The sequence below is a fragment of the Leptodactylus fuscus genome, chromosome 3 (genome assembly GCF_031893055.1).
Source record: "Leptodactylus fuscus isolate aLepFus1 chromosome 3, aLepFus1.hap2, whole genome shotgun sequence".
Taxonomy (NCBI): Eukaryota; Metazoa; Chordata; class Amphibia; order Anura; family Leptodactylidae; genus Leptodactylus; species Leptodactylus fuscus.
In genome coordinates, this window is record NC_134267.1 from 151,613,194 (window position 1) to 151,636,078 (window position 22,885).

The following is a 22,885-nucleotide window of genomic DNA, read 5'->3' on the forward strand; positions in this document are numbered from 1 at the left end:
GGGCATTGTTCTGACATTAAGCTGTGCGTTGCCTGACTTCAGTTTAAGAATAGCTGGAATGCAAAGCAGGTAGGACTATAAAAACTAACAAACAGCCTCAATGTGTTCTTTTAGTACAACTGATGTCTCATACAGTACGTCACACAAATATTGCAGCTTGTTGTGTGTGAAAGTAGCCTTTGACCTGTGTCTTAGGCACTTTGTACCCACCAGAAGAGAAGATTCTGAAGAACACTTGTATACTCCTAGTCATTTCCTTACCAACTCACTGTTATGATTTCACACAAATATTATCATCAGTAGGGAGAAATCACTTAAAGCGGTTGTCAGGCAGGGTAAAAGCTTTGATAAAGGATTTAGGCCCCATGTACACATCCGAGGGTGCTTCTGATGTGGGGCTACTTTTGCAGGTGACACTTTATGTATCTAAACAAGTCTTAAGCCAATCCTACTTCCCATCACAGTGATTGATTCTAGGATCCTGACACAGATCATTAATCACTACCAACCCATGAGGCTTCCAAAATGTCTTCCTGCCAAACCCCAAAAGGTTTTCAAAAGAAATAATTCTATATTCGTCAAACTGTTCAGAATGAGCACCATATTAATAAGATACCTGGGAGATAATGAGTGAATTCTTTTTATTAAAGATCTACTTAAAGGGGTTGGCCACCTTCAGACCAATATTGAGAGACAAACGTAATGGTTTGTATAATAAAAAGTTGTACAATTTCCCAATATACTTTCTGTATCAATTCCTCACAGTTTTCTAGATCTCTGCTTGCTGTCATTCATTCTGTTACTTCTAGAGGATAATGTCTGACCATGGTCATGTGATTAGCACACAGGTGCACAGCTCATAGTCACAGCCCAGTAATCAGACATCTGCCTGGTAATCAGCTGTACACCTGTGTGCTCATCACATGACCATGGGCCGTAAATCACATGACCATGGTCAGAGTTTTATCCACTAGAAGTAACAGAATGAATGACAGCAAGCAGAGATCTAGAAAACCGTGAGGAACTGATACAGAAAGTATATTGGAAAATTGTATATCCTTTTATTGCACAAACTGACATTTGTTTCTCAATATTGTTCTGAAAGTGGCCAACCCTTTTAACTTTATAAAACATTATGGGGAACTCTGACTACACTTTGCAGTTGAGCCCTATTCAGTCTAAATCAAAGAGAGCAAAAACTAAAAGCAGCATTAACTAGTATGTACAGATCCTCCAATATAATATTCAATAGATAAATCATAACACTTATTGAGTCTCAATAAAAAACTACCCCATAATCAACAAAGTTGTGTTAAAAATAATGGCACATTCTTACCAGTTTCAGTAGGTAATGTAGCATCACACACTAAGGTCACGCAGCTTATAAGCAGCAAGGGAAGCACATTGGGTGCAGGAGAACAATACTGAAACACCCTGTCACCTTAAAAATAACTCCCGCCCTAGTGAGGGCGGTGCCAAAACTATGATGTTAAATAACACCTCCACCACCAAAGTCAGTGTCCCTATAAAGTAAAAATCACCTCCCAGCAAACTTACTACCCAAGCGGTAGATAATCCACCTATGGTGTAGCCAAACACCCCCTATCACAGGCCAACTCCATATAGTAAAAAACAAACAGTGCCACTTACATTTAGAAGAAGGACCCGGTAACCTCACAGTGGAGCTGTGGTGGGGTACAATGAACAACACGCCGCTAAACTGCTGCTAGTTAAAGAGGTTGGCCACGCTCACTTCCTCTGATGTATTTCCTGAATCTCCGCTTTCCAAATCTGAGGTTATGGGAGCGGTAACTCAGCTTTAGTAATAAGTAGCTGAGATGGTGTAGTGGTCTAATGTGCACATGAACTCTACATACATAAGAGCAGCAAAGCCTCAGGTTTGAGTTCAAAGCCCGGCTGATAGTTGGAAGTCTCCCTCCTAGAGGAGAAATAGTTTTTCCATTGCCCAACTAGAGGAACACATTTATGCCATTCTCAGAATAAAATAATCGACCACTAAAAAACAAACAACATTATTGAAGTGCTCTACCGAGGCATGTTTTAAAACAAGATGGAGCTAGATTAAATTTCTACCAAAATTGACCTTTAAAAGGGAATTTTTCTCATGTATGGTAAACTGTACTTGAAATGGTTAGACAAGAAACTGTGTTAAAGAATAATGTAAACACTCTCAAATGTCAAGTATAAGGGGGTGGGAATAAAAAGGGGTGGGAATAAAACGGGGGTGGTAATATAATACAATATATATGTTTTATATATTGTATTGTATGTATTGTATAGTTAGAGGCTGGATGGTGTGGGATTTTCTAATGTTTGTTGGTGTGCTGCTGGGTTCCTTATAACATGTTAGGGACAGTTAAAATGGCTGTGGAATGAACGGCTTGTTTGTCTGGAGTATACCTATGTATACCAGGAGTCTGCAACCCCACTTCTCTCAAATAATTAGCCCTGTGTTTTTCAGAGAGAGACAGAGACACACACAGACAGAGACACACACAGAGAGAGACAGACACACACAGACAGAGAGAGAGAGACAGAGAAACACACACACACACAGATGGAGAGAGACAGACACAAACACACAGAGACAGAGACACACACAGAGACCGAGACACACACACACACAGACAGAGACACACACGCACAGACAGAGAGACCGAGACACACACACACAGAGACAGAGACACACACAGACAGACAGAGACACACACAGACAGAGACACAAACACACACAAAGAGAGACAGAGATACAGAGACAGAGACTCACACACACACACACAGAGACAGAGAGAGAGACACCCACACAGACAGAGAGAGAGAGAGGAGACAGTCCTGGTATATAAGCCCCCAGACTTCTGAAATACATGTGCTCCAGTGTGGTTCTTGAATAGGCCTCAGCCCCGGTGTGGGTTCTGGGCTCATTACTAGGCCTTAAAATACTGCAGAGTCTGTACTTCAGGGCTGATCCTGGAAGCCAGAGGAGGCGCCTGGGTCTGTCCTAAAACACAGTCTGCTGAAACTTCACTGTGCTACTTCGTTCTGTTCATGTAGTTGGTAGTAAGCCACACGTATAGTTAGTTTTTTACTATTTAGATAGAGCTTGGACAAGCAGGGTTTTGTTTGACATTTTGTCTGAAGTTAAGTTTTGTATTTTTGCACCCAACATAGTGTCCCTGTCTCTGACTGGTTGGGTTCACACCATTACTGAGCTACTTTCCCCACACACACATAAATTATACTGTATATAGTTATAAAATGAACGAAAAGTGAAATTATTCACACTATAAAGTATAAATTATCACGTATGTCACATATGTTTCTAAACACGTTAGTAGAGTCCAAAATCCAAATTTTTCTCAAATGCATCCAGCTGTAAAATAAGTTTCCTTATTTTACAATTGATATTAAGACTGTTGGCTATAATATCCGTCTTTAAGTATAGCGGACTGTGAACAAGTTTAAACACGCCTAGCTCCTCAGAACCAAGTCAAAAATAAACATGATTATCTATACTACAGAGGAAGAAAATAATCCCTCATCTCACAGGTACTTGATCTGCTGTGAAAGTCACAACTTATTTTTAACTTGTTGTGTCCTGTAGTAATGAGCTCCAGGCAGAAAAAACCCTATTATTATCCATTACACCCAAACACTTGGCGGAAGCAATATAAAACTAAGCTGGAGCACCTCTATAGATCCCAATGAGAAGAATAAAGATCAATTCACCCATAACAATAAAATATGTACAGTAGTAGATTGCTGCAGGTACTTTTATATGCACTGTTTTTGTGATAGTAAATATATAACATACTTAAAATTTGGAACATTTTAAATTAAAATTTATAAAAAACTAGAGGAAGGACCCGGCTTCGCACGGGTATATTACATTTTATGTTTGTGTAGTGGCCCCATAAGAAATGTCCAATTTTGCACTGGTGTATTTTGTATGTGGTTTGTGTGTATGTCCATAAGCGTCATGTGATTATGTGTATCTCATTTTGGATATCAGTGAAAAACCTATGATCAGTTGTTATGGATACCTGGATAAAGCTGTATCTAATCCTTCCCTGTGTAGTACTGTGTTTAGACTCAAATATCTAATCCTTGTTGGTGTGGTACTGTTTGCAGATGCACATATCTAATCCTCTGGCGTGTGGTACTATGTGCAAATGTGTGTATCTAATCCTCCCCTGTGTGGCATTGTGTGAAGAGGCACGTATCTAATCCTCCGGTAAGTGAAACTGTGTGCAGACGTGCATATCTAATCTTACGGCATGTGGTACTATGTGCAGATGCGCGTATCTAATCTTCTGGCGTTGTGGTACCGTGTGCAGACAGGTGTATCTAATCCTCTGGCGTGAGGTACTTTGTGCAGATGCGCGTATCTAATCCTCTCCAGTGTGGTACTGTGTGCTGAGACGCATATCTAATTATCTGGCATGTGGTACTGTGTGCAGAGGCATGTATCTAATCCTCCAAAGTGTGGTACTGTGTGAAGAGGCGCGTATCTAATCCTACGGCGTGTGGAACTGTGTGTAGACACGCGTATCTAATCCTACAGCATGTGGTACTGTATGCAGACGCATGTATCTAATCCTATAGCGTGTACAACTGTGTGAAGACGTGCGTATCTCATCGTCTGGCATGTGAAACTGTAAGCAGACGCGTGTATCTAATCCTACGGCATGTAGTACTGTGTGCAGACGTGCTTATCTAATCCTCTGGTGTGTGGAACTGTGTGCAGATGTGCGTATCTAATCCTCCCTTGTGTGGTATTGTGTGAAAAGGCGCGTATCTAACCCTACGGCGTGTGTAACTGTATGTAGACGCGTGTATCTAATCCTACGGCATGTTGTTCTGTGTGCAGATGCGCGTATCTAATCCTCTGGCGTGTGGTACTGAGTGCTGAGACGCGTATCTAATTCTCTGGCTTGTGGTACTGTGTGCAGAGGCATATATCTAATCCTCCAAAGTGTGGTACTGTGTGCAGACACACGTATCTAATCCTCCCCTGTGTGGTATTGTGTGAAGAGGCACATATCTAATCCTGAGGCATGTGGTACTTTGTGCAGACGCGCGTATCTAATCCTCCCTGTGTTGTACTGTGTGCTTAGACACGTATCTAATTCTCTGGCTTGTGGTACTTTGTGCAGACACACGTATCTAATCCTCACCTGTGTGGTATTGTGTTAAGAGGCACGTATCTTATCCTGCGGCATGTGGAACTGTGTGTAGACGCGCGTATCTAATCCTACGGCATGTGTTACTGTGTGCAGACGCGTATATCTAATCCTCTGGCGTGGGGTACTGTGTGCAGACGCACGTATCTAATCCTCCCTGTGTGGTACTGTGTGCTGAGACGCGTATCTAATTCTCTGGCTTGTGGTACTGCGTGCAGAGGCATGTATCTAATCCTCCAAAGTGTGGTACTGTGTGCAGACACACGTATCTAATCCTCCCCTGTGTGGTATTGTGTGAAGAGGCGTGTATCTAATCCTATTGCGTGTGGAACTGTGTGTAGACGCGCGTATCTAATCCTACGGCATGTGGTACTGTGTGCAGACGCGCGTATCTAATCCTCTGGCGTGTGGTACTGTGTGCAGATGTGTGTATCTAATCCTCTGGCATGTGGTACTGTGTGCAGATGTGCATATCTAATCCTCTCCTGTGTGGTACTGTGTGCAGATGCATGTATCTAATCCTCTGGCATGTAGTACTGTGTGCCGATGCGCATATCTAATCCTCCCCCGTGTGGTACTGTGTGCTGAGACGCACATCTAATTCTCTGACTTGTGGTACTGTGTGCAGAGGCATGTATCTAATCCTCCAAAGTGTGGTACTGTGTGCAGACACACGTATCTAATCCTCCCCTGTGTGGTATTGTGTGAAGAGGCGCGTATCTAATCCTACGGCGTGGGGAACTGTGTGTAGACACACATATCTAATCCTGCGGCATGTGGTACTGTGTGCAGATGTGCATATCTTATGCTCTGGTGTGTGGAACTGTGTGTAGACACGTGTATCTAATCCTATGGCGTGTACAACTGTCTGCAGACGCGCGTATCTAATCCTCTGGAGTGTGAAACTGTGTGTAGACGCGCGTATCTAATCCGACGACATGTGGTACTGTGTGCAGACGTGCAAATCTTATGCTCTGGTGCGTGGAACTGTGTGCAGATGCGTGTATCCAATCCTTTGGCATGTGGTACTGTGTGCAGACGCATGTATCCAATCCCCCGGGGTGTGGTACTTTGTGCAGACGCGTGTATCTAATCCTTCGGCATGTGGAACTGTGTCCAGACGCACGTATCAAATCCTTCAGTGTGTGGAACTGTGTGCAGAAGTGCGTATTTAATCCTCTGGTTTGTGGGACTGTGTGCAGACGTGTGTATCTAATCCTCTGGCGTGTGATACTGTGTGCTGATCTGTGTATCTAATCCTCTGATGCGTGTATCTCAGTTTGGATATCAGTGTTGTATTGTGCATGTGGAGTGACCGTGTGTATTGCAGTTGGAATATGAGTGAAAGACTTGCAGGTTAAGGGGGGGGGGCACTGTGTTTGGAATGCTGTATCTCAGCAACGGTACGTCCGAGTAAGTTGGAGTCTCGTCTTAAACCTTCCCGGATACCTGAAGTATCTCTGTACCAAATTTGGTGAAGATCGGTCCAGTCGTTTGGTTCGCATTAGAGCACAGACAGACAGACAGACAGACAGACAGAAATTCATTTTTATAATATAGGGAGATATTTTGTGTTATGCTACAATTCACCATAATCAAATCTATATCCCAATTTTGCTGTATGTTATGCTAGGTTCACACCTGTGTTCAGGTCTCCGTTCTGTGGTTTCCGTCTTCTGCATGCAAGAAGACAGAAACCACAGACCGGGTCCAGCCGTGAGCGGCGGTGAGCGTTTTTTGCTCTCCGCCGCGAAACCGTTTTTTTTTTTTAAAACCGGACACAGAGTATTGCATGTCCGACTCTGTGTCCAGATTTTAAAAAACGGTTTCGCGGCGGAGAGCATAAAACGCTCACTGCCGCTCACGGCCGGACTGCTTCCAAACATTCGAATGAATGGGTGAGAAGGAGTCCTGCAGGTTTCCGTCTCCTGCTCTGTTTTGTGCAGGAAACGGAAACCTGCATAACAGACCGGGCGCAGATGTGAACGAGCCCTTACCAGTATTGTGAATTAGGATTGAGATTAAAGCTATACAAGTGTAATAGTGAATGGCAGGAATAGTAATTTTATATATTGCCTATATTAGAATTGTAAAGCTGGAGCTTTCCGACAATATAAAATGTGGGACAGGAATGCAGAGAATTTCAGACTTTGTGAAGTTGCCCTGTAAACCACCTGCACCAGCACCTATGGCCTATAGTTGCACAATGGTGTGACTGGCTGTCTAGTAGCACCTCCCTGTAATAAAATACAATAATTCATGATCTCTGATTCAGCCAGTAGTAATGTATGATATTTATTTGGTAATGTTGTCCATTATTAATGCTACAGACTGCTGTTTACTGTGTTTGATAATCTATAATATAATTTGCTAATATATAATTTGATGCTATAATTGACTTAGCAGGAAATTCCTTATATACATATTTATTTTTCCATCAATATTTTTTGCTGTTTTGTATTCTTTCCAAAGCCTTGGGAGACAATTCAGTTAGTTGTGTCGGTACTCAATACCGAAGTGTTTCAATGACCATATGCAGTTAACATATCAGCCAGAAGAGGGCAGCAAATTATTTGGAACCATGAAAAGGAAACTGAGCACTTGAAAAGTAATATAAAAAATGTTTAATTCCACACATCCCTGCAGTTCATTAGTAAATGGCTCAGTGGTTTCCAGAATTTTTACTACAGGTTAGAAACTTATTTAAGACCAGGGCCCCACATTGCAGATGCAGCAATTTGTCTGTGGCTGAAATGTCATGGCAAAAAACAGAGTTTTATAGTACCAGCAAAGTGAATGAGATTCTTGCTAATTCCATCCAAAAAAATATTAGCAATGGATATGCTGCGGTCTCAAAAATTCAAAAATTCTGTGTCATTTCTGTGAAAAACTCTGCAGAATAAAATGAAATTCATTTCTGCTGTGGTCTTTTCCACAGCGCTTTTTGGCTATGGCCAGGTTCGCATGGTCTCAAGGGGCTATACACAGCTTAGGTATCAAGGTCCCATTTTCAGAGTCCATAATATATAATGAGGCTAATTTGTCAATACATATCTTTTTATTGATATGAGATATTTATTAATGCCCTTACAACTTGATTTTTGTTTTAATTTTTAATTTTCAACCCTTTTATATGATCTGTAAAGTGCTCCAGCATATGTTAGCACTATAGAAATAGAAAGGTATTACTATTTACAATGCAAAGAAAAGAATGCAATGATTCATATAACCACATTTTATTCACAATAGAAAGCATATTATGAAAAAATAACTCATTTAGAAATTGATGGCAGCAAAACATGTAAAAAAAATTGGGACAGGTTCATGTCACATTGTGTAGTATTCCTGTTTCTTTTTACAACAGTATGCAAATCTGCAAAATGAGAAGTTTCTGAAGTTTTGGGAGAGGAACAATGTCCCCTTCTTGCCTGATGCAGGAGTCTAGTCACTCAGCTGTCCTAGGTCATCTTTGAGAGATTTTTTTGTTCTATAATGCACCAAATGTGTTCTGTTGGTGAAAAGTCTGGACTGCAAAGCTGTTGTGAAAGACTCAGTATGTGGTTTACAATTCTTTGCTGAAATATAGAAGGTTTTCCCTGAAACAGATATTTCCTGGAAGGGAGCATACGTTGTTCTGAAACTTCTATATACTGCTCAGCATTGACAGTGCCTTTCGAGATGTGTATGCTGTTCATGCCATAGACATTAACCCCACACCCTCAGAGATGTGAGTACTGATAACCAGGCTTGATGGTCAATCTCCTCTTGAGCCCCGCAGGACAAGGCACCTGTGGTTTAGTCACTGTAAAGTGGATGGGGTTCTAGTGCGTCGCGATTTAGGAAATTGCAGTGAGTCTATACCTATGAAAACTCTGGTGGTTTCTCTATAGATATAGTGGAAGCAAAAAGTCCTTAGAGGAAATCGTAGTTTTTCCCACAGCGTGGCCTGTTTAATGTGGGATGTTTGCCTCAATGAGCTTTGACCCAGAGAAGACGGCACTGTTACTTTGCATGTTGAACTGTGTTCACAAACAATGATTTCTGAATGAATTATGAGCCCATACAGTAACTTGCATTACCAATTCATGCTCTTCATAATGCAGAGCTGTCTGAGGGTCCATAGGTCAAAAGTTATGACAGGTAAAGGGATCCTATCATTAAAACTCATTTTTCTCTGCCTACCATGTGCGCCGCTGTTCGGTATATAATCCGGTTTTCATTGGTATGCAAATGAGTTCTCTCACAGCACTGGGGGCGTCCCCAATGCTGCGAGAGAACTCTACAGCACCGCCTCCATCTTCTTTGGGAATGAGTCTTTTTCGCGTCTTCTTCCAGCGGTGGCTTCAAACTTCAAGGCTTCAGGCCTAGGGCAGAGCCAACTGCGCATGCCCGCCAGCCACAAGAAAATGGCCACTTACACAGTATTGTAAGCGGCCATTTTCTTGTGGCAGGCATGTGCAGTTGGCTGCCCGAGTCCTAGAAGTTTGAAGCCACCGCCGGAAGAAGACGCGAAGACCTGTTTCTGAAGAAGATGGAGGCGGCGCTGGAGGGTTCTCTTGCAGCATTGGGGATGCCGCCAGTGCTTTTTGAGCTCTGGGGCCCGCCCCCAGTGCTGCGACAGAACTCATGTGCATACTGACGAAAACCGGATTATATACCGAACGGTGGCGCGGAGAAGACATCTAAAGGTAGGAGACGAATAGCCTTTCTTAAGGCTATTCCTATGTGGTAGGCAGAAAAAAAATGAGTTTTAATGATAGGATCCCTTTAACCTTGTCCCTTGTGTACACGGATTTCTACAGTGATTCTATGAATCTTTGGTTATGTACTGTAGATGGTGAAATAGAGAAAAGTCTATGTCTCTAACATGCTCTCTAACATGCTCTTTTTTTATAAATATTTGTGACTTTTCCAACTTTTTGTTTAACAGGTCCCAATTTTTTTGAGATGTCTTGCTGCAATCAATTTCGAAATAAGTTAATCTTTCCAAATGAAATGCAGGTTATATATACACTATGTGATCAAAAGTATCCAGACAGCCCCCAAAACATACGTTTTTCATATTAGGTGCATTGTGCTGCCATCGTAAGAGAACAGAATGGGGCGCGCCGCAGAACTCACGGACTTCGAACGTGGTTACGTGATTGGGTGTCACACATCATGCAGGTCAATGCGAAACGACGCCTCGCTTGGTGTAAGGAGCATAAACATTGGACGATTGAACAGTGGAAAAACGTTGTGTGGAGTGATGAATCACGGTACACAATGTGGCGATCCGATGGCAGGGCGTGGGTATGGCGAATGCCTGGTGAACATCATCTGCCAGCATGTGTAGTGCCAACAGTAAATTTCGTAGGCGGTGGTGTTATGGTGTGGTCGTGTTTTTCATGGAGGGGTTTTGCACCCCTTGTTGTTTTGCGTGGCACTATCACAGCACAGGCCTACATTGATGTTTTAAACACCTTCTTGCTTCCCACTGTTGAAGAGCAATTCGGGGATGGCGATTGCATCTTTCAACACGATCGAGCACCTGTTCATACTGCACGGCCTGTGGCGGAGTGGTTACACGACAATAACATCTCTGTAATGGACTGGCCTGACTTAAATCCTATAGAACACCTTAGGGAGCGTTCACACTACAGTCGGTGTCCGACATGTAGTGTCCGCTCCTAGTGTCCGCTCAAAATCTGTCACGGACACTAGCTGTGTCCGTGACACCTGTCATTCATCTCAATGGGCATCGGGTGCGTTCTTTTGCACTCCGTGCCCATCCTTCCCTGTCCGCAAGTGAAGATGTCCGACTTCTCAAGCGGACAGAAGAACCCTGCATGCACTCCGTGAAGAATGGGCTGCCATTCCCCAAGAAACCTTCCAGCACCTGATTGAACGTATGCCTGCGAGAGTGGTAGCTGTCATCAAGGCTAAGGATGGGCCAACACCATATTGAATTCCAGAATTACCTGGAGGGCGCCACGAATTTGTAAGTCATTTTCAGCCAGGTGTCCCGATACTTTTGATCACATAATGTATATATTTGGTATGGCTGTAATCATAATGACCCACCGCATACAGGTAACATGTCAGTTTGACTACATAGTAAATACTCTAAAAACAAAACCAATAAGAAATTTTTGCAGATGAGGTATTTCTCTAATTCTACCCCATTCTGTTTTTTTCCCCAGTTTCCCAATACATATTAAATACATATACCTGTAATATTAAATGGCACCATTATGAAGTATGACTTGTCCTACAAAAATGAAGCTCTCACATGAAAACCCTTTTAGGCTAAGGCCCCATGTAGTGAAGTGGAGAAAAAAATCTGTAAAAAAAAAAAAAAAATGCAGGGAAAAATCATTGCAGTTTTTTCCCATAGTATTTTTCATTGCGATCTTGCAGATTTTTCCTCTACAGACCTTCTTCTCTGTTATACCTATATGGAAATATGGAAATTCTGGCTGCAGAATTTTGTCTACAATGTGCAGGTGCTGTAAACTCAGCGTTATGTCGCTGTGTTTTCACAACATGGGGCACAGCCTTAGGCCCCATGTTACGGAAAAGCTGCTTTTGTTGCAGATTTTGCTGTGGTTTTTTGAGCCAGGTGTGGATTGAGCAAATATAAGTATAAGTACTTCCCATACAGGACGTCCGAAAAGTAAGTACACAAAATGCAAGGGTGGACTTTAGCCGGTATATGAAGAGTTTTTTTTTTTATTAATAAACATATGACCGGAAATACACCGTTGTGGCACTGCAGGTAGACCGAGATGTCGGTTTTCTATCCCTCGCTGCGCCACATGAAAGGAGAAAAAAGAGAAAGCGCTTTAATAGGAAATCAGTTTAATCACTGTTACTTATTTACAAGAATTGCTCGAAGTGCTGGCCGCCTGCCTCGATGCAAGGAGTGCAACACTGGGAGATGGATTGACGCACCAGTTCAGACTCCTGGCATGGCCCTCACTGCGACAAACGCAGCCTAGATGTGGTACATGAGCTCTTTGTGGGTTGGCACAGGCCTTGCGTATACAACGGACTTGATGTCCTCACAAGAAAAAATCAAGTTGGGTCAAATCCAGTGAGCCAGGGGGGCCACAGCACAGGTCCGCCGCATTCGATCCACCGATTCAGCCATCGGATGTTGAGGTGTTCACATATGATGCGGCCAAAATGGGGTGGTGCTCCATCCTGCTGTAGCCACATCCTTGCCCTTATGTTCAAAGGCTCGTCTTCGAGCAACACTGGCAAATCATCCTGCAGAAATGCCAGGTAGTTGTTGGCGTTGAGTCTCGGTGGGAGGAAAAAGGATCCTAAGATGTAGTCCTCCACTATTCCCGCCCGTGAGTAAATGGATTTCCCATTAAAGCGCTTTCTCTTCTAAATCTCTCCTTTCACATGGTGCAGCGAGGGATCGGAGACTGACATCTCTGTCTACCTGCAGCTCAACATGGGCGCATTTCTGGTCACATGTTCATTAATAAAAATCCCTTCATATACCAGCTAAAGTCCACCCTTTGATTTTGTGTACTTACTTTCCAGACATCCTGTATCTTTCCCATTCCTTTTGCAGCCACTCCTGTGTTTGGCTCAAACTGCAGCAACATCTGAAACAAAAACATAGCTTTCCTGCAAAATGGGGCCTCGGTACAATAACGTATTGAATAATGTTTCTTTTTTTTCAATTGTTTTTAAAGTGCTCTTCTGATTATAAAACAACTTTTAATAAAGAAATAAAGTAAATAGTATAAATATTGCTATAAAATTATAGGTACAGTTTGTACTGTCTATCCTTTAGATAGGATTAGGACATCTATCCCATAGTGTGTATCTCATGGAGTTTTAGGCTGTTGACGCAGTTGCAGATGTTTTGTGACAGCCCAGATTATTCTTATCTGATTATATACTGGAAAAGAAACTTTCTGCCTTTAGTTAATGCCATGTTTCATTTAGTTGTTTTAATCTAAAATTGTACAATAACTGTATAATACTGTAATCTTCATACATTTTTAATTATTTCCCTTCTATATATATTGTGAAAATATTAAAAGCCAGCTTGAAAAGATGATGAAATTTCTAGCAAATGTATCTCTGGCTTCACATTACTATTTTACAGGCTGCAACATGCTGCAATTTTTTTCCCCAACTAAAAAATGGAAAGGACATTCCTTATGTATTCTGTGGGTCTGTGAACAAACCAATGGCATTCACAGCTGTCCATGACATTCAGTAGCATGTGGTCGGCAAAATAGACCTAAATAGAACACAGCTCCATTTTTTTGACATAACTTCCCATACCTCTGTGTATTATGATGCTACTGTTCCACACAGTCCATTCTCTTATGTTGTGGTGGAGGTGAAATTTACAGTCCTCAGATGGACTGGCTGTGAGACATGAAGTTTTATACATATTTTTATATACCTTTTATAACTCTTTTTGTAGTGTAATAAATATAAGATTGGTTTGTTTAGGCTAAGGCCCCGCGTAGTGAGTTGTGGCAACAACGGGCTTCGGGAAAAACTGTGGCAACACATCACAGTTTTTGCTGCAGCACTTTTCATGGAAAATCTGCATTGGTTTCCTCTGCAGACTTTATTGTCCCTATCATATCTATACGGAAAATGCCAGCATTTCCGTAGGTATAATTAACATATTGCAATTTACAAAAATGAAACAGTTTTTAAAAACACAGCATTTCCCCTGCAGATATTTTTCTGTATTGTTTGGATGGCATTTCCACTGCTGCCAAATAGCAGCTTTTTCACAATGTGGGGGTCCGGCTTTAAAAAAGTTTATTTCATGAATATGGCATACTTGAGCTCAACCACTTTACTATGCCTGCTTTACCACCAAACTTTCAAAACTGGAGTATAATTGCAGAATGTATCTATATGTTTAGATATAAGCATTTGCAAAAGCCTTTTTGATGAGAATTCTGAAATGCAGGGTTCGATAAATGTGAATATATTTTTTTTTTTAGTCAGGTGATCCCTTTCAGCTAATGACTGAGTCTGTACTTCTGCATACAGCATGAAATCTCGTGCAACCCTATTGACGATGGGGACATACTAAGCTAATTGTAGCTTGTTTGCTGCTCCATAATCATTGGCAACTTCCCACTGTGGTACACAATAGCAACCTACTAGACAAGATTTTACTAAATCTTATCCACATGCTGTGATAAGTTACCATCAAGGTTTATAGGGCCCTGTCCAGGTGGTTTTTCCCCCATTAACTGATCTGACATCATATGCAGGATGAAGTAATTCCCTTTCCATTGCTGCCCCTCGGTAATCTCTCTTGCTGCAGCAAAGTGAAGTTAGAAATGTTTGAAAGCATAAAATATCATATGTAAGTAGTCACAGCGGGTGGAAGCAGCTTCAGACTAGTCACACTATCTGCTTGCTACATCATAGAAGACAGATTTGCATATTCTTCCCATGGTTCCTTGCAAAGTGGAGTGCTAAAGGCTTAATAAAACTCCACACACCTATATGGTGGTCTCTCCCTAAGGAGTGACAATATCCCCTTAACCCTGTCTAAGCCTCTCACCTCTACCAGGTTATAGTCCTCTCTACATCGAGCTGATGAGATGCAAGTACATCGAAACGGCCGTCCTCGATTGAGAGACTATACCTGGTAATAATCCCAGGGAACTACATCAGGGAAGACAGGCTTGCACATTCCAGTGAGCGCCCTTTATTGGTTTGCAACACTGAGGCAGCTTCTGACTTCCTGATTACATCATGGAAGACAGATTTGCATATTCTTCCCATATCTGCTTGCTATTCACATTACATGTCAGTTATTGCTGTGGCTTTGAACCTTTGCAATACAAGGATTGAAAGTTGTGGGTATGGTGCAAGTCAGAGAACTGTGCAACTGTGCTGCAAGAAAAGACACAGGAAAATACACGACTGGACTGTGTCTGTCTTGCAATGCTTTTCTCTCCCCATTTTTCAAGCAAAATGGGAACAGAATCCCCAGGCGGAGACAGAGCGCAGGTGTGAACCAAGCCTTATTTATCAAATGCACCTCTTTTCAGTGAAATTTTGTGCAGTTGCGCCTTTTGTGTGCGCTCTTTCGATTTCTGGCGTGATTTGGGCGCAAGCTGTTGATAAATTCCATGCACATGTCTTCGCCGTGTGTCTTGTGCCTTTTTTTGTGCCTACATAATAAATACGGCACAGACACAGAACAGAATGGTATTTAAAGAAGCAGAAACAAGTGACTTCTGGATCTGCAAAGATGGTTTCCAATCTATTCAGCTTGAAAGAGTGATGACTAGGTGGAGGGAGCGGCACGTCACAAGAACACCAGGGAATGGACCAGGTGTGAAAAATCCGTAAAGAACCAAAGGACCGCGCTCACAGGTCAAAGAATTTATTAAGAGAAAACTGAAGTGCACAACACAGACTCACCGTGTTTCGGGCTTAAATGCCCTTTATCAAGTGGAAAAACTTTACGCTGGTTAGCACAGACATGATGTCTGACAGATGTCTGTGCTAACCAGCGTAAAGTTTTTGCACTTGATAAAGGGCATTTAAGCCCGAAACACGGTGAGTCTGTGTTGTGCACTTCAGTTTTCTCTTAATAAATTCTTTGACCTGTGAGCGCGGTCCTTTGGTTCTTTACGGATTTTTCACACCTGGTCCATTCCCTGGTGTTCTTGTGACGTGCGGCTCCCTCCACCTAGTCATTACTCTTTCAAACGTAACTGTGAACGGGTTCACAGTCGCATTAGGTGAGAGGCCAATCAGGTCTTTTTGTCACGTGTGGTTTTCTATCAATTACCACAGAATATTTATGATTATCTACACTATGAGTGTGCTCGGTGTCTACTTTTTGTTCTAATCTATTCAGCTTGTCCAATGTAAAGAGCTCCTCTGATTTTTCAGTCTCAGAGCAAATTTTGCCCACAAAATCCAAAAAGAAAAAACAATGCTTAAAAGAAAAGTGTGGCCAGGCGCGCCGCACCCCCTGCCCCACGCTAGCGACACCTCTGCTCTGATGCAGCCTGCAGTTGTGTACTTGAGTTGGCAATACTTTTTTATAATTTGACACAAGTAATTGAATATAATTTATACAATTGTTGTAAAAGTTAAGTCTGCTAACTTTGCATAGTTTTGTGTGTTATGGCTGTACAATGGTGTCCTGTAGTCTGCACTTTTTTGTATGTGACTCCCAGAGTGGAGTGATTTTGCGCCTTTTTAAAAAAAGGTACAAATAATAAATCCTGCGAACACATATTTGCCCGAGCAGCCACATCTACTTGTCTCGCCAAAATCACAAAGTGGAGGATAGGGATTTCTCACGTAGAAAAAACACAAACACTTCATAAATCCAACGTAATGGTGAAAAAGGTAAAAAGTGCAGTACACGCCAAATTCAGGCGCAAACACGATGATAAATGTTTTCCATTATGTTGATCAGGTGGAGACACATAACAGAAATCCTATTATTTATCATATTTCATTAATATCAAATGCCTTGCCATGCCCCATTCCTATTAGCACAACAAGCTACTCCTGTCTACATCACCAGAAACAAGGATCACAATGGATTCACAAGCCAAGAACTGGTATATAAATAGAAAAAGAATTAGAACTAATTGCGGCAATTAATCATAAAAAGCTTTGTGTAAGGAGACAGATGTTCCTGAGGCGGCAAATCTGCAGGTGACAAATCTCTATCCTATACATGAAATATACATAGTAGATTGGCTACAATATAGCACTGTACAATATGTACAGTAGGAAATCTTTCATATAACTCAGCAAGATATGTTACACAGAACGGTCTACTGTTTCCTGCATTAACCCTTTCCATGTGGCTTTTGCATAACGTTCACACCATGTAACTTTATTTCTTATAAAACATTAGAAAAGTACAAACATAAAGAAACTCTCATTTTTGCATAACAGAGGTCGGGCGTCGACCTCAAATAATTTCAAATTAAAATTATTGAATAGGCCATAAAATAAAACATAACATTTTGTTGCTTTAACACATATATGTTTGAGGAAACACTGAAAACTGTATTGACCTATATTAAGTCACTGGGTCTTAACTGTACGTACACCTAATAGTCATTTGGTGTCCTTGAATTTATTCTGGCTTAAGGAGATATACTGTATGTATATATTCTACACATTTCTCTTGCTATTGATCTTTCTACGTAAATGTACATATTGACCACTAGGTGGTGACATAACACAATGTACTGTAGTACTATAATTAAAAAGAATACTGATAATAAAGACAATACACCTAACTACCTGACCTGGTCAACATTGAAAGTACCACTGATGTCAAAGTAAGGAATCATACTGATAATATCATTATATATCCTCTGTTCTTACCCCATATTCACACGACAGTGAGTGTTGTCCATGAAAGACATTTAACAACTGTCGCATGGCTGCATTGATATCACTGTCAGTGAATGGGGGCTATTCACATGTCCGAGATGATGCTCTATTTTTTTTCTGTTTTCATGGATCCATCACTGCAATGTATGAGGGATCCCTGAAAACAGGCACCCCATGGATGTAAAACAACACTTTGTTTATGCGAGTGTAGGCTTAAGGGAAGAAAAAACAGTTCCAAACATCCATGCAAAAATGCTTATGTTTTGGACGTCTTTGGAGGCTTTGATAATATCCTATCCTGCAAGCATTGTGAACACAGGGTACCAATCCCTATAGTGTCCATATGTTCTGTGAACACTGCAATACAGATTTTGCAGTAATTTAGCTGCATTTATAGCTACATTATAACTCTTATTCTAAATTGATTTTATTGGTATTTGGCCTAAGGGAATTTATACTCACTACTTACAGCTTTGAAACTGATTCTGAAGAAGGTATTAATTTTCTGCTTACTGTATTTTGTTCACTGTTTGGATGCTGGTGCTAATATGGCAATGTTTCTCCAAGCACTAGGCAAATAGAAAACCATCATGCAAGATGTGGGAGACCTAGGGTGCAGTGAATGCAGGACCCTAGCTAAGCAGTAGTAGATATTCTGGAGTGCAAGGTGCCAAGTCATTACAAGAAGCTGAAAGATGCCTCCGTGCTAATGAGCCACAGGCACTCCATGATGCCATATATGCTTTGTATGTTGGAAGTATTCTGTTATTTCTAGGGGAGAATACCTCTGTACAGAGGCTTAACTGAAAGCTCCTGGATCCCAATGCAAAATCTGTGGGGCCCCACCTACCATTTAAATAAATTTCTGTAGTCCCCACCATTCCTGAGAAAGTAGGTCATTTAGTTTTGGTGCATGATGTGCTATTTAAAGAGGCTGTCCATGATAAAAAAAAATAAAATAAATTAGTGGTCACGGTACTATTGAGTCCAATCAGTGGCCTAAGGAAAGGATCTGGGGATGTTATAGGTAGTAATGTCCCAAGTCCTTCGCTGAGGCCGCTGTTTGACCTCAGCAGTCATGTGTGGTGAGGACTTCCACCAGAAGAAAACATCAGAGCAGCAGGAGAACTGGGAGGCACTGGGGGATTGGGGCAGGTACTATGTTTTTGTTTGTTTTTTCACCTTCCGTGGCTTAGTTGTAAAAAAAAATAATAATAATAGTGGACAACTTTTAGCCTTGTAATGTCAGAAGGGCAGTGTCAGCTGCTTTATGGGGCCATTGCACATGTGCAAGCACAATGACTTCTTCACTGTTTACAGAGCAGGCTGACCATGTGATATAACTACAGTCTTTTTGCATTGAAGTTTATAGGAGAAGGCTGTAGTTGCATCTCAAGGTTGCTATGAAATTAATCACACGACGTAAACAGAGTAGGGGTCATTGCATTTGCATAAGTGCTGTGGTCCTTTCAAACAGCTGATCAGGTCCCACTGATTTATTTTTTTTTCATGGGGGGCACACAGGGACATTATTCATTTAAAGATGTTCTTGGGAGGGGCCACACGGTGGCTCAGTGGTTAGCACTGCAGCCTTGCAGCGCTGGAGTCCTGGTGTTCAAATCCCGCCAAGGACAGAAAACCATCTGCAAGGAGTTTGTATGTTCTTCCCGTGTTTGCATGGATTTCCATCCCATATTCCAAAAAAAGACATACTGATAGGGAAAAATGTACATTGTGAGCTCTACGTGGGGCTCACAATCTACATTTAAAAAAAAAAGATGTTCTTGGGGGTATTATTCATTCGGGGGAATATATTTTATTATTGGAAGTATCCGAACCCCACTTGTTAGGGAATAAATTGCCTTTGTGGGAAAACTGGTTTCAGGAAATTCACTTAGTCAGCATCAGAGCATTAGTCTCACAGAGATGATTTCACTATCATGAATCAATTTTTCCCCTTTCGAATAAAATAAAGACTATAATACTGTCATTCTTTTTTTCATCCTCCAATGGAGGAAAAGTAGTAAGACCTGCATATACTACCCATATTCCAGTCTGCCCTGGAGTAAAACGTAATACATTTATTAAGGTCTCTCAATAAAATTGTTGCATCTTTGCCTGTCTGTGCTGCAGCCAGCTATGAGCTCTGACAGTAAATATGGCTGACTACAGCAGGTCATGCCGACTCCAGCTAAGCCCCCCACACTTTATAGAACCTTTCACATCTCTGTTGCAAATTAGGCATGTAATAAATTTGTGACTTTTATACTCCATTTTCCTGGCATAAGGCCATTATGAAATAAATCCCCCCATTATCCTAATTAATATGAGGCAAATAATATAACAGAAAATTCACCAGACACCTCAAATTCTAGTCTTATATCTAAAAAACAATTACAAATGATCAAACAGTGCAAAATATTGTACATATGGTATAACATAGACAAGTGGCAGCAATACTAATGTGCAGTGCAAGCTGCCAACCATCTTAAGTCCCAGTTGTATGACCCTGGACAACTACCAATCATAGGAGTCTGAACTGGTGCCAAAAACCCAGGCTTCAGAAGCAGTCATAACTTTAAATAAGAATTTATCAAGCACTGATAAAAAAAAAAAGTCACAACATAGAGCACTGTGACTTTTTAAACTTATTTGCACAAAAATATTGCAACATTTGCCCAAATTTACACCACTCACATCTCAGTTTTGGTTGGTTAGGCTTTCTAGCATTCTTTGTACCTGATTTACCAAATGCAGCTTTTAGAATGTTAAAAAATTTGTAAAATCGCATTACAGAGAGTGGATGGCATAGAAAGTGGAATAACTTAGAGCTTTGAAGACTTTGTTTCAATTACACCTATGGGGAAACTGCTGACGTGTCCGCAGTGCAGTGCAGTGCAGTGCAAAGTGAGAATGGAATTCGCTACCTTGAATTAAAGCTCCTGACAAATGTCCCCCATGTGCAGCTCACAACAGCTAGGTAGCCACATGTGCTGCACAGAGACATTGGCTAAAATATATGCATATTTCCAAATTTTGCATTGAACGACTATCTATAAATATACAGGTAAGCTCCATTTAGTATTTTCAGCCATGTATCCTGATGCTACTACAACCTCTCTTATAGATAGTTATCACAATGTATTACAAAACCATATACGAACTTTAGACAATATCTGTACATATTGAGGCTATGCAGTGGATTTTTGCATAGTCTTTAGAAATAATCCATGCAGATTTCAGGACCTGCTTCCCCATTCTGCAATAGAAAGATGGATGGAAATCCATAAAATCTACATCAAAACTGGAAAACATACATTGCAGATTTAGTTGTCAGGTCTGAGGAGAGGGAAGTCTCACAACACAGAAGTCACAAGCTACAGAGGTGAAACAGTAGGGCAGTACATGTAAACTGTATAGCCTTGGCTGTGATGTTTCCCTCTGCACACCATGATATCTGCAGTAGGTTATCAGATGTATTCTGTGCTCCTGACCTGCTCCACATGGAGGGCGATTGTAATAGGGTCTGCGACAAAAGTTAATATAGTGTATATGTGATTGTAAGTTCATAATAGGGTGTATATCGTACATGTGTATAAATATTTCTGTAGGGGTACACATTTGAAGTGTTTATGTATACTATTGTAATTATAGGGAGGATGAAAGTGTATATTAAAGGCGTTGACGGCCCTAAATATCTTTCATACTCATGAGCTATCCTACTTTAACTATTATGTTTAGCTTAAAGTCCTAAATGTTCCTAAAATCCTTATCTATGCCTGATTTTACCTAGAAATTCAAAAATTGCTGAGATAAATCTGTGACTTTATCTATCTGAAAGTAGTATTGCTCTGAAGAAAGACAATGGCATTCTATTTTCAGGACAATTTTCAGGACTCCCTTTATTATTTGGATGATGACTTGAAGAAGTAATAAAATGAACTGAATTATTGTGTATGATGGAATTTTCTATTCCAAATGATGAAAGACGATATTTTGTTACCTTTCTCTACACTACTGAGAAGTTCCACATTGTACTTTATACACTTTAAAATTAGATTCGGAATTTGCTGCTTTGTCTGAAATTTTGCATATCAGGAAAATACCTGAGATGAGCTTGGAAATCTTACAAGCACATAGTGTGAATAGTAAAAGCAGCTTGTCTACACATAAAACTATCAAAACTCCAGACTTTACTGCTAACTAATCTGTTGGGAAATATACTAAGCACGTAGACTGCCAAGAGGCTGGTCTTTTATCGTATCACACAGAGGACATTAAGCACAATACTGCAGAGTAATACATCATTGTTGTGCCAAGTTTACAGAATGTATCTTTAAAGTGATCTGAATGTCCCTACCGTCATCTACTGTATATAGTGTATAATGTTTATTATGGGAAGATCAGATCAGAAATGTGCATGATAATAACATTATCAAGCCTTACTTGATTCTACCTCCTACCTCTCTTTCCTTCTAAGTTAGCTATTTTTAGATGCTTTACATTGTATGTTCTGCCATGATTATACCTAGGGCCTGGAAATGGCAAAAACCGCAGTGTTTTATAGTCCCTGCAAAGTGGGTGGGATTCTAGCAAATCCCATCCACATATTACAAAAAAATACACGAAGTGGAAATGCTGCTTTTTCCAAAACTTTTGGAAAAATTTAGTTTTAGAAATCGCAGCATGTCATTCATACCTACGGAAACACTAGTGGTTTCCCTATTGGTATAATGGAAGAAAGTGCAATGGGTAAAACCATAATGCATTTCTGCCACAGTTTTACCTGCAGCGCTTTTTCACTGTGGCCTGCTACATGGAGCTTTAGCCTAAAGAGGTTTTCCCAGAAATGGAACTTTTGATAAGTATCTCATTGCTGGGGGTCCCACTGCTGGTCCCATGTCCCCAATATGGAAATACTGGTCGATCCACTGATCTTTATGGGACTGACAGATCAAGTAGTGATCTCAAGTACAATGCTCTGTTTTCTTTGTCAGTGCCATAAACTTGAATGGATTGTCAGTATTATGTCAATTCCATGGGTGGCATGGAACCCCCTTCTTGTGATTGGAGTACCTCAAGGTGGGACACCTGCATTTGAACACTTATCACCTGCACCATAGAAGTTAAATAATTGTAATTACTGTGTGTATTATGTTTGTTTGTACTGTACCTGCAATGTGCAGGAGGTCATGCGTTTCCTGGGGTAGGTCACACTGTTTAGGAAAAATACCTTCTCTTTTAAGTTGCTACTAATACACTAACATATCAGCAAGAAATTAATGCAGTGTTCAAAGGCTATTTCTGGAATGTCACAG

At 41.0% G+C, this 22,885-nt stretch overlaps 1 protein-coding gene across 2 annotated transcripts in view; it reads right to left on the bottom strand.

The window, feature by feature from the left end:
* The window catches only part of FGF12 (fibroblast growth factor 12), a 395,684-nt gene that overhangs the window by 274,647 nt on the left and 98,152 nt on the right, over nt 1–22,885 (bottom strand). The gene's annotated exons all lie outside the window — the stretch shown is intronic.